At 34.4% G+C, this 13,642-nt stretch overlaps 1 protein-coding gene across 2 annotated transcripts in view; it reads left to right on the forward strand.

The window, feature by feature from the left end:
* The window catches only part of LOC124352873 (hypoxia-inducible factor 1-alpha-like), a 177,153-nt gene that overhangs the window by 43,254 nt on the left and 120,257 nt on the right, over window positions 1-13,642 (forward strand). The gene's annotated exons all lie outside the window — the stretch shown is intronic.

A 13,642-nucleotide genomic window follows, 5' to 3' on the forward strand; every position in this document is an offset into this window, starting at 1 on the left:
TGTGTAGATTTTGTAATGCTCATCCCACTTGTGGTTAGACTGATACCAGAGCCACACTTAACCTTGGTAGTGCCAAGGTTGTTTTTACCACTCGGCAAATATAACGTGCTGCTGTTGGTACACTTCTGGGTCGCTTCGTACTACTTCCTCTGGGAGCACTGACTGAACAGTGTTCAAAAAATCCTTCTTTTATTATTGTTATCCTTTCATTGGTTTTCGTTCATAAGCTGGAAATGTAAAAATTATTATTATCATACTCGATATGTGTCGCAGTAGGCGATGCATTTGAGGTTTGACATACAGTACAAAAATATCAAACCTTTGCTAATTAAAAAATAAAAAAAATTAAAAGAGCATTAACATTTATGAAATGGCTAATTAAGTATGTGTTAAAACTATATATGCCGCTCTGTTGCTTGTTTTAATCACAAGTAATTCACGGTTACTCATACAAAGCCATTTTTAAATTCCTTCCCCACACTGCCGTAGTTCACGTACTAACACGTTTTCGGTGTATTATTACGTCGTATCGTTGCAATGGAAACCCTTTATCTCCCACTGCAACGTCAAGAGTACTCTAGGCTCTCCTGCTATCAAAGGTCCGTCTTTAGGGCACCGAAAGGCTTTAGCTTGTTATTCCTTTCCGTATGATCCCACGTCGATGGATGTAAAGTTGTACTCAGCATCAACAAGTCCTAACAACGTATCAGAATAGTCTTTGATAAAGATGTAGTAGAATTATCCTGAAAATGGTAAGCACTGAATTTTAACATGTTTACCGTCCACCGCCTCGATGCGTACATCCCTGACCGAACGGAAGTGAGCAATTGTTGGAAACTAGGTAGAGGGGGAAGGAGCTACGTCTGCTACGTAGCTTGTGGTGTGAAGGTGACGTCGCCGACGTATTAATACGTGAGGTACCGCAGTGTTTGGAGGCCTTAACAAGTGTTTTTATTTAGATGTCTATTGTAATCGTCCTTGGACATATATAGACTATATTGATAGATGATATTATGAAGATGGCATGTTCTCTGATCTGATCTGTATCGAAGTGAGTAGTACATGTGCGGGTAACTATATCTTCCACATATTACATCACCACCTGACAGTCTGCCTGTCTGCCCGCCTGGATGTCGGTGGCAATCGATAAATAACGTATCGTCTTTCATCACGTGTGTTCCCACTGTTTTACATTCTTACTTGAGCAACTGGCTCGTTGTAAAATTTGGGCAAACTTAACAAACGTTTCATCTGGATGAGAATATGGATATACTAACAGAATTTTGCATTTGCGTCCGTGGACTGTGTATTGTTTTTTGTTCAAACTAGTAAACGTATAAATATGTATGTTTTCTAGTCATTTTTTGTGACTTTAGTTTGTATTATACAATAATTGTATTATATTATTATTCTACTTCGAATGTGTTTGCTCCTTAAACGGAGATTTATTGCGTGCCCTGTTTGACCTGCCAGGGTAAGGAATTGTGTACGAGGACGGTTTGATAAGTCTGGTAAATTGGTATGAAAGAGCGGGACATTTTCGGAACCTACACTGTAGTTGGTAAGCCTGATATTTCCTCGGATATTACAGCAAGTTTTGAATGGCAACTGTTATTAGTTGATTGTTGGCTGCCAGCTGAAATGTTAACTGCGTAGTTAGTTCCTTAGGATGGAGAAAAACGAATTTCGTGCGGTCGTTAAACATTTTCCTTTGAAGGGTTGGACAGCTGCACAGATCCAATCCGAGTTGGATTATGTCCTTTACGAACACTGAATACCTTTTACTTTTGGATTAATGAGTTTAAACGTCGACAGTCAGCAATCGAAAAGAGATAGACCACAACTTCCATTTAATTTTTGGCTCTTTCGTACATGGAATAGTATCCCATAGTTTGTAACGTGAATATTGAAACACTCTGTATACCTAACAAACTGTTCTCTTTGATATCTGAAGGCGTGAGTGTAATAAATGTAGGAATTTCATACTAAAGTATACAAATTTGTTGTATTTTTAGTTTTTGAAATAGGCATATTTATCCAAATTTGTGTTTACCTTGACGTCCTGATATGTTGATATTTGAGTTTTGACGGAGCTTCAGGTATTGGTGACAAATAATGTAGCTCGGTGAGTGTTTGTGTTACAAGGAACAATATGTTTTTATTGGCCCTGGCAGAGTCGTATGTGCTTTACTTAACATAATATGTTGAATGTTTATTTTCAGTACTTGTTACATATCGAGATATCGGCCAGGTTTACTATTTGTATTGTGTGAGTTTAAAGTCAGATTATAATTCGAATGCACGTAATTTTATTTGAATTTGATTTGATTTACTGTATTTGAATTGTGAGTTTGAATTTATGTTAGGTTTAAAATGTTAACTAAATAAGCTAATAACTAGTTTCAAGTGTTTTAAGTTAACTATTTATCATAATGCCCAAGGTCATGAAATCAAGTCTGACATTTATTTGGGCAGTAAAAAGTTTTCTGATTACATAAAAGTCTCTCACTCCTGCAGGACATATATTTATGATTTGATTGATCGAATAACAGTCCGAATCTATAGTACGCGATCTATATTAGCAATATAACATTTGTATTTGAATTAATAAAAATTCAAATTTTATTGTAATTTATAAGAAATTGTCATATTAACCTTTTAATTTTCTTATGTTGTAAATTGTACATGCATATTTGCAATAGTTTTAGTTAAAACCTTTTAAAATATATAGAAATGGATTACAAACCATTGATTGAAAAGAAAGCTGTACTAAAATATATACAGAGTAGAATAAAATTAAAATAAACAAAATAAGGCAAGTATGTTAACAAAGGTAGTGCATTATTTCAAGTTTTGAGTGGCTCAAAGTCTTTATGGTATAAAGGAAACATAACGTTTAAGTAAGGATGATTTTTTGCAAACTGTGTTTATAATCAAGTGAACATTTTGTTTACTTTTTTTACCAATTGTTTTATTTTTTCAATGATACTTAAGTATTTTTTAATGTGCGTGATATATATTACAGGGTTTGCACCATGCATTGTACTCTTTATGAACTATTAAATCTGGAAAATTAAAATGTGAAATATATAATATATGAGGTTGTCAATAAATTGTATGAACATTAAAAGCCTGTAGATAAAGCGAGGTTTGTGATAGTCGGGCCATTGTCCGTGTGACAATGTAAGTAGATAACTAACCACCGAGTCGGTGTGGTGTGTGGGTGTACGGTCACATTACAGTATTTATACTAATGAACGGCTTTTCACCTGTGTGCTACAATAATTGCAGCCCCGACTGCTCTTTATTGTGCTCGTACATCGTAATTTGGAGCTCGTTTATTTTATATAGTAACACTGGGTCGCATTCCACTAATTGTCCCGCTTATACAAAATTTAATAAAAACAATCACGTAACAGGTTTTAATACTTATATCGTTGTAAACTAAGTATTACGATAACGCATTTCTCTGAAACCATGGGTTTGAACCTCTATATGAGGTTGTCATCGTCCGCTTACATATCGTCCTCGTCAACCTTACATTTTTAAAACCTTACTTTTTATTTTGTTTTAAAACAATTCAATGAAACTGGCATTTAATTTAATTTAAGTTTATTCTTATGTAGCCTAAAACAAACCTGGCAACAAGACATTTGAGTTTTAGTTTTAATTCTTTTGCTATGTAAAATGTAAATATTTATTGTATTTTGAGGAAATAAATACATTCTATTTCTACATTCCCTATACTTCTCTCTCTCTCCATTTCATCACGATAAGCGTTGTTTATGAAATCAGCTGTAAATCACAGTGCGTCTAATGTACTCGAGATTGAAGCACACACAAATTTGTTTATCCATTATTGCTAATGCTGTTCGCTACTAACACGATTTCCGTACACTATTTTTAATTGAATTTTCTTTAGAGGTACTTTATGAATTTAGGCAATGATAATCTAAGAGTATTTCGCCCTTTAAACAAGTGAACACTTGAGGTCTTGTGGTTAAGTTCAATAATCCTGGTTTTCTTGACCACAGAAAATGTACATTTTAAAATATATCTTCTGGAAATATCAGTACATTTCTTATAGATTATTAAGGGGACATGTAATGAAGGATGAAGGTTGTATTGGTCTAAAGTGAATTTACCGAGTGGGTAACGTATAGACAACCTAAATTTCTGGAATGCATCGGGAAATTTGATAGAGGGAAATTGTTTTTCAACTAGTTGTTGACATCCGCCTAAACTTAGCGGTACCGGTATTTATTATTGACAAGCTCAACTTTAATCACTTCGGCCTCATGTTCCACCGTCGCGCCGACTGCCCAGAGGGCCGAGACATGTGGCGCTACGGCTACACTGGTCCACGTGGCGAGCGCCCAGATGACACACTGGCACGTTTATCGCTGTGACGATCTGTTATGTTACTGTTACAGACCGCTATACTCATACAATTTCGTCACTTTATGGAAAATTTTGAAGTTTAGTCAGCGTTTGCAGAACATTCGACCGTGATAGTTAGTGATGTGTCTTTATGCTGGCCGGACTTTGGCACATGAGTTGTAATCTGTTTGGTGCTGATGCAGGACGATATGTCCCCTCGCACGTAGTGGCGACTGACTGGCTACCTGCACTTCAATCAGACATCTGAACTGTATTATCAGATGAGGAATTGCTCAAAATTGAAATTACAGTAGACTATTCAAAGTCATGCACTTCTGGTAAAATGTGTACAAAGTTTTATATTACGTAAATTGGACAGGTATAATATATCTAAATTGTAATCGTAAAGTACAAGTTAAATACGTTTCGATTTTTTCGGACTGTATAAATGTTACAATAGTTCAGGAAAATACTAGGCCTTTAAAATATCCACTAGATGTTGAGCATTGTAACGTTTTAAAAGAATCAATTTGAGAAGTATGACAGAGTTTTCAATGACGTGCTAACACGTAAAGTGGCTTGTGCTGAGTTCTCTGCACGCAGAGACCGGGCTAGCTTATGGCAGAATTCTTGGCAGTTGGTATTCAGAGGAACCCTTTAAAGATAATAAGGCCAGAGCTACTATAGCTGCGCGGTCGATTTTTCGTCTATTATCCAAAGAATGTGGCGCCTGTTAAATAAAGGAATCAATATTGTTTGCTGAGCACTGTAAACACTGTACATGTGTATATTCTTGTTAGGGTTTTTCTAACTGTTAGCGTCTTCAAGTGTGCAGAGGCCACTTAGTCCTTTGTTGGTTTACAATAGAACGGCAGGCTCCCTTATCTTCGTGTTCAGTATCGGAAGACTGTTGATCTGCTGGGGATATTGTAAACCAGTGTAAGGAAAGTACATACAGATAAACTGGTGCCGTCTTTATCTCGGGATAACGGTTTAACATTTGTCCGACTGACTTGACTTCCGCTTGTAGCAATATATTTTCCTTGACGTAATTTCGAGTAAGCGTTCAAGTTATTATGATTTATAAACACCCTCTATTTTAGAAGTGTTTGTATGGTTAAATACTTACAGTTCTTCCCGTACATTAATTATCGCCTGTACACAATTTGCAATATTTGAGGGTTTTTTTTTCTCAATATCTATATTTTAAAGGATCAAGAGATGGTTTTTTTTATATTCTTAGTTAAGCTGGAAAACAAATCGTATTATAACCCCATATTTTTAGGAAAGGATAATGTTTATACATTAAACATTTTAAATTTAATACAGAATTTGATTTATAATATCAACATTTTTACATAAAATGTATAAATACATACCTCAGTCGTAGTAGAAAAAGTGTAATTTGAGTAATATGAATAAACCGTATTTAACCCGTCTGTATGAGACATTACATTAACATAAATTAAAAACAGAACACAAATAAATAACGTTCCTGGCCTCAAAAATTATTAAAACGTCATAGTTGAGAAAAGGGTTCTACACCATAGCGGGACAAAAGAAACTGGTATTTTTTTATTATTTGAACATTTGCCAGCCGCAGGGAATGATAGAGCCGTTCTCCACTAAATCTAGCCTGAGTAAAACGCAGGAATCATCTTACCTACATATTATGACTAATAACAAGCTGCACACACTTTTCTGAATGGTAAGGTCTGATAGGGTGTCTTAAAGTAAACTTATAGTTTCCGGTAGTTAAAGTTTTCCATGGCATTGGTTATAACTCTTGAAAATGTCTAATATTATTTAGAATTGTCAAAGTATCAATAATTGTGTTGTTCACTCAGACACGGCGTGGTGTCGAGGGCGATAACACAAGAGCCAGCAGTCAAGGCCACACAGGTGCATCGCCTGTACAGATAAGGACCGCAGCGTGCCAATAACGTAACATCTGTAACATCTCGTTTGATGAGCTGGTGGCCGCTTGTTGACTGGTGGAGAACAGATCGTTAATTAGCCCGCTAGCCGTGACGAACTGTGTTCCGGCTCTGGCGGCAGTGAATTTTGTAAACAAGTAAAAATAGTTGTTTGTTTGGGAGACGAGCATACCGATACGCGTTATTGAAAAATAACGTTTTGGAAAAAAATATTATAAAAATTAGAATTTCGCTTAAATGTTGACACCTTCGCAGAATTCGTATCAGCATTAAATAATTGGCGAGAGATGTTCCCACCAGGGCTACAGAGGCTGCGTAGAAACGATGTTTGTCAATTTGTCTCACGTCTGGAATTCAGTGTTGTTTCTGAACCTCTGCTCAGCTTGTCTATAATGTTCTAGTGTTTTTCAACATAATTATCAGTCTTTTCCTCGTTTATGCAGCAGTCATGGTATAGCAGTGAAAACAAAGTTTAAAAAGATGAGTACAGACCGTTCCTCTACTTTTCTCAACTTAATGTGTTGTATTCTTGTTATCTTCGTGATTATTCAGCAGAGCGCGTGGGCTGCTACGCGAGAAAGCGCAGGCGAAACAGGAAGGAGATTATAACGCGTTAAATAGAAGCAGAACTGAACATTCTTTATGTCCTATGGATAAATCGTGTATTTGAGTACAACATGTCGGAAACAAGTGATAATTTTGTTACGTAACGTGTGCGCGTCTCACGATGTGTTTATTGACGTCATTTGGACCAGAGAACCACAAACGATGACTAGGAAGCTGTGGCGGGACTGACATTTCTGTATAATTTGTCGATGTCATCGCTTTCTACACTTTCTGAAGCTTCTCGACCGAAGAAGTTTCGAACAACGTTTTGGTAGTTACATAGGAGAAAACGTGAATGCGTTGACAAAATTCCATCGCATTTAGTTAGTGGTTGGGATTCTAATGGTTATGTTTTATTTATTAACATATAACATCCCGTTAAAAATGTTTGTATATAAACCAAATTAATCTTGAACCGCACCGAAACTTAACGGTTTGAACTAAATTACCAAAACAAACTGAAAAATCTCGGACTTACTATGAATCTCAAATGGACTGACCAAGTTACGATAACGTGCAGAAGAGGAATCCACGGTTTTAAGTGGTTTGCCTTGTACCTGCCATTCAGTGTTAAGGTGATGCTCATTAAGACTCTTATACTACCACACTTTGACTACTGTGATGTCGTGATGAATGACATGACCGTTGAGCAATCGGACAGACTCCAGAACTAATTATAAGATTTATTTTTAATCTCAGACGTCAAGAGCACGTTACACAATATTTTCAGCAATTGTCACTCACGAAACTTCATCAACTTCGTAAATTCCACATTCTTTCCATTCTACACTAAATTATCAACACCAAATGTCATGTTTTTCTGGCCGATCATTTCAACTTTATATATCTCATATTGGTGAACAACCTACAAGAAGGGGAGGCACATTACTATCAATTCCAATTATCGTTCAACAGTTTTTAATTGATCCTTTACTGTTCAGGATTGTTTTGCCTTTGGAACGTTCTCCCGTTTATATCAGATGTATTGAGGACCGTGCTCAATCCGTGGCGGTGGTGCTGCTTGTTGCGGTCATGTGGTCAATCGGTGTGTTAGAGTGATTAAATTTTTCTTACTTCTTGCTCTTCATTTATAATATTCTTGTATTTATCATAATATGTATAAAGTTCTTTTGTATTTTAAGTATTGAATTAATTTAAATATATAGATTTTTACTTTACGTTCATTTAATTTTGTATAGGTTAAACATTTTTGTTATTTCTATTTAAAGAATAAGTTAATAATTTACCACAGTTGTATTAAACTATTTTAAATTTACAGTATATGATATGAAGTTGAGTGGTAGAGAGGGTTTGATAGCCCTAACTCCGCCTCTGTTAATATAGGCATTTTTCATTTCATTTCGTTATTGCAGCTGTTCAAGCGTTCAGAACCTAGATAAAAAAGTATTCTGAAATACTTATAACATTTCCTCAACTTTTTTTGTATCTCTTAACTGTTTTTGAGATATTGATTACATGTAAGGCCCATAAAATATTCAGTCACCAAGAACTGGCGAACGAAGGGAATGCTGAAACAAGTTCAAACCAGCTTGCTACATCATTTCGTTCCATTGTGGCAGCCGTTGACACTTAAAAAAAATAACAACTCTGTTTATTTATGAACCTAGAAAAACACAAGGAGTGTTCTGGAATGATTATGACAATTCTTCTTTTTGTGATGTGCTACATTTTTGTACCTTGAACGGATTTCAAGATATTGTGTACATTAAATCCCATTAAGAATAATTAATATTTCAGTTGTCGCATTATCTTCCAACTTCTTCCGTCTGAGCCGGAAGGACTATTTGAAAAAGATTGTTTACTTGGATTTCCCTTCTCAATGAATACACTTATGGAGCGACGTGTATTCAGACTAGTTGACAGAACGCACTGTTTGGTGTCTTAGACCTATTGTGTTGCAATTGACGTCAATAGGGGAGCAAACAGATAAAAGTCAAACACAGGCCTTTTCCATAACTATGGACTACACCAGCGTGTAACCATGCGCGATTAAACAACAGCATTTTGTTTCGTTTTTGTTCTGTTTATATCTTGGTCAGCTTTTACAGTCGTAGTATTATCTCGATCATTTTTTATTTTACTTTAGTAAAGTACTCTGTAAAGTACCCATTGAGATGCAGAAAATAAATTTTAAAATGCGACCGGCCGCTTTTTGTTATTTACGAATCGATGTATAGAAAGAGCCCCGCTATCGGAGATTCAGTAATACCCGATAACACTCCGACGTAAAAAAAACATGTTGACGGACGTCTAAAAACATGTTGACGAGAAAATGCGCAGCAGTTACTTACTGGTCATCAACTTTACGGCAATCTTGGGATTTGTGAGTGTAGTGTATTTTAAAATGCTACTTTTACTTGACTTATATGTTTTTCTATTGAGTGTTTTAGAGTCTTAACAACATTTGTTATGTACAAGAAATTTATTAAATTATGTGATTTTTAATCTTTCCCTGTTTACATGGCGTTAAATATTAGTATTAAAATTATAACTTTGTTTTTCTTATGGATTTTCATAAAATACCCTTATTATTTGACGTTTTCACTTATTGACTGTACAGTTGTTTATGTTATTCTGTTAGGGAGGCTCTACTGCATACTTGAAGTAGTGTATCACTTGCATAAATTCAGTTCTTAGGACAGCAGCTTGCCATTAATTAATATTGCAAGATCAATGAAATATTTTTGGAATTTTTAACAGTTATTTCAAAAGTATATCAGCAATATTTGAGATAGTGCCATAGATTGACAATGATTTTGTAAACATTAACATAGAAATGAGTTTGCCTAATCGGTTAGTGTTGGATAGTCTGACATTCTGACAAATACAGTGTTTGTACATTCTGACATTCCGACAAATACAGTGTTTGTACATTCTGACATTCCGACAAATACATTGTTTGTACATTCTGACGTTCCGACAAATACAGTGTTGGATAGTCTGTCATTTCGACTAGTATTGGATAATCTGAAATTCCGACAATTACAGTGTTGGATAGTCTGAAATTCTGACAAGTACAGTGTTAGATAGTCTGAAATTCTGACAAGTACAGTGTTAGACATACTGGCATTCCGACAAGTATAGTGTTGGACATTCTGGCATTCCAACAAGTACAGTGTTACATAGTCTGTCATTCTGACAAGTATACTGTTGGATAGTCTGCCATTCCGACAATTGCAGTGTTGGATAGTCTGAAATTCCGACAAGTACAGTATTTGACAGTGTGACATTCCGACAAGTACAGTGTTGGAAAGTGTGAAATTCCAAGAAGTACGATTGTGCTTTAAACTTCTCTTACAGTTATATGTTCTGTTGGCGGTACTGTAGGGCTGTATCAGTGAAGGCCATGGCCTGTGATATGATTGGTACATTTGTATGCTGAGGTGGCTCCAGTGAGGAAGCACTACCAGGGCCAGCAGATGTGCGCCACGGGCTTACTATTGTGAATGAGCATACTTGTCCCTGCCATACCAGTGACTCAGATGTGCACCGGCTTATTTTGTAAAAGTGTGTGTTTATTTCCAATAAACAGGTTAATAAACCAATACACCGATTTCAGCTTCTCTTATAATTTGTTAAAAGGTGCCTATAAAGAATGTTTTACACTAATTGACTTTTTATAGTGTTAGCGTTGTGGTCGGTTTTTAATGGTTTAAAAATTAATGTTTAAAATCTTAATAATTCACTCAAAAGAAAACATTAAATACAGAGATGATTTTTGTTTAAAAATAAATTATATTGCAAGGCTTAACATAGTTACAAATATTTAGTTGTTTACATTAAACATGTTACTACCTTAAACATGTTAATTCATCTCATTTATCTTTTACAGTCAAATATTCAATCATGGATTTGTCTTACTTATTTCTTGTAAATTTCAACAGAGCAATAAATCAAAACCCGGATTCAATCCATCCCATATTTACTCCTCAATCAGAATATCTTGTTACCAGAATAGAAACAAATGCTTATTATCTCTAAAAAATCTTTGGTGAAATAACGAATATCTCAAGTAAGGAATGGCTCAACTCTTTTTTTAACTTTACGAGTTACTAGTTTGTAAAATATCTTGATAAGATATATTTAAATACAACTGTTGAACTTTAGTAGGTTCTGACAGTAACTGTGTTGTACAACCTGTATTAATTATTTTTATCAATTTAGCTGTGAAAACCAAAACAGGCTAAAAATGCTGTTAACTGTGTTAGGCTCTACAAAGGTGATAGGGTAGTTAAATGGTCGCTCCCTCATGGATTTAAAATAAAATAGCACAAAAAACACATGAATCAATACTAAACATATTAATGCTACCTGATCTTTTTGGATTATTGAAGACTTAAAGTGAATGATCCTCACAGGGGAAATGTCTATCCAATTATACATTTTTAAATATTTGTTGTTGTCTCATTTGATATAGAACAAAATTTCAGGAATTTTGGCACAAATTGGATTATTACCATTACATTTTTTTAGATGTTAAAGGTTTAAATTTGAACTGTACAAATAAAATATCCGTGCCCCATTTTAACATTTGCAAAAAACCTAAGTACATACAAAAATATTCTTCTTTTTATTTTAATATATTAATACATGACAAACTTTCATTTTAAGAACTTTTAATTCCCAACAGAGCCATCAGTAAATTTGTATGCCTAATTAGAGATTATTAGTGAATAATGTTGTTTTTGTCTTGATACTTTTTGGAGTACTGAGTGCCTTTTAATGTAATTCCTTTCCCCCAATATTTAAGTAGAACTTATAAATATACAGGGAGGGGGGAATGACTTTTATCAGCCTGGTGTATGAACCACAGCTAATGAATGGGGGTTTTAATCTCTCAATGTGCAGTGAGTTGGTGTTGGCTAGTTACAGCTTATGTAATGTTGACTGTTATTACTAGAGCAGGCCTTCCAGTCAGTAGAGAGATTGCATCCCCATGAACACTTCATATATCTGTAGAAAGTACACCATTTGAGATTATTTCATTGCCAATTATAATGCATTAAAGGTGACGATACATTACTGTCAGAGGTTATCAGATGACCCTCTCAGTATTATGTGTGTTTAATCAGCCTCTCTGAGTAATGACTTAGTTGTTCTTGAAGGAAAATACTATGATTATGTTTTTCTGTTCTCTTTTATTTATTGACAACACAAGTATAATTTTGAAAAAAAGGTTTTTTGAGTTAGTTGTATTGAAAACTGTTGTTTACCTTTATAGTCAACATGTTCCTGGTAATATTTTGTATAGGACGTTTTCCAAAAAGGTGAAGTAATGAAATTAAATACTATTTATTTTGTAACATGTGTGAGATTTACAGCAACATAAAGTAACACTTGGTGATGACTGTCCAGTAAATGTGATCCTCTTTGAAACTAGATTGTCACTTGGGTCTCAAAGGGTTAACACAGAGAGCAAATGGGTTAAAACAGAGAGCAAATGGGTGATAGGGAAATTGCATTCAAAGTATAAGATGATAAATAAGAGTGCAGTGTTCTCATATTTTTCATCCCTCTCTTTGTAACATGAATAGACGTAATACATGATCATCACATAGCAGATCATATCGCTAACTTGAAGAATCATAGTTGTACAAGATTTTCTAAAACCAAAGAATCTAAATCTTAAAAACGCTGCAATCCTAACTATGTATCATGGCAGACATTATTTGTCTGCATAATTTGAGTTGATGCTGTCATTTTAAGTAAATACATTTATCGTCAATGATTCTAACCGTACAAAGGACAAAGTTTTAATTTTGATGATTAAAAGACTTAACCAAACCACGTTTTACTAACAACTACAACAAAGAATTAACTAGATAAAAGATATTACCATTTTTAACGGTTACACCATCTAACTTGACAAAGATTTCATACAATAAAACAAAAAGCAAGAAAAAGTAGAAAACCATTATTACCAATTCAAAATGACAACAAGAAATCATTTGTACAACATACCATAATATTTCAATTCAATTACACATGATAATTAAAAAACATAAACAAAGCTATCACCTAAAAAACAAAAAATATATTCTTGTTTAGAAGGAAATTTACTGGGAGTAACTGAGTGTGACACAATAATGTAGAGAAGTTGATGGAGTCAAATTATGAGAATTGCCTGTTTGCAGGATGAATTTCTAAATACTGATGATTTTGTAGAAAAACAGAATATTGCGATGAATTCCTTTTGCACTAGTACATTTTTTGTATTGTTTCAAGAGACCACAAAAACACCATTATATGGCCAATTGTATCAATTTGTTAAAGGTAATAAATTGAGAACCACACAATATTTAGGGTAGATAGCTCACCCTGTTTTTCTTTGTGTTTCTTTGGATCTCCAGCTGTGTTATTTAAAATTATATAAACTGTGGTAAAATTGTATTTAAGGTTTCAAATTGTACCGTAGTAAACAACATATAAACAATATATTTTTTTTAATCTCAATGGTTTTTATAATATTTAGAAACAAATATAAGAGGTTTTAATGGATAGTATTTGGCAGTGGAATTTGGATAATGCCTTGGACAGAAGGAAGTGCGCTGGCCTCTTATTAATCTGACCTTGCCACAATTGAAGAATCATTACAGGAGTCGTTCATCTATCAAAACTGATTTTCATTTCACTAAAACATTGTTGTGGACCTGTACAACAGAGATAAATATACACACATTACAAAACTATTAATAGGT

This window comes from Homalodisca vitripennis, chromosome 1, assembly GCF_021130785.1.
Source record: "Homalodisca vitripennis isolate AUS2020 chromosome 1, UT_GWSS_2.1, whole genome shotgun sequence".
NCBI classification, from domain to species: Eukaryota; Metazoa; Arthropoda; class Insecta; order Hemiptera; family Cicadellidae; genus Homalodisca; species Homalodisca vitripennis.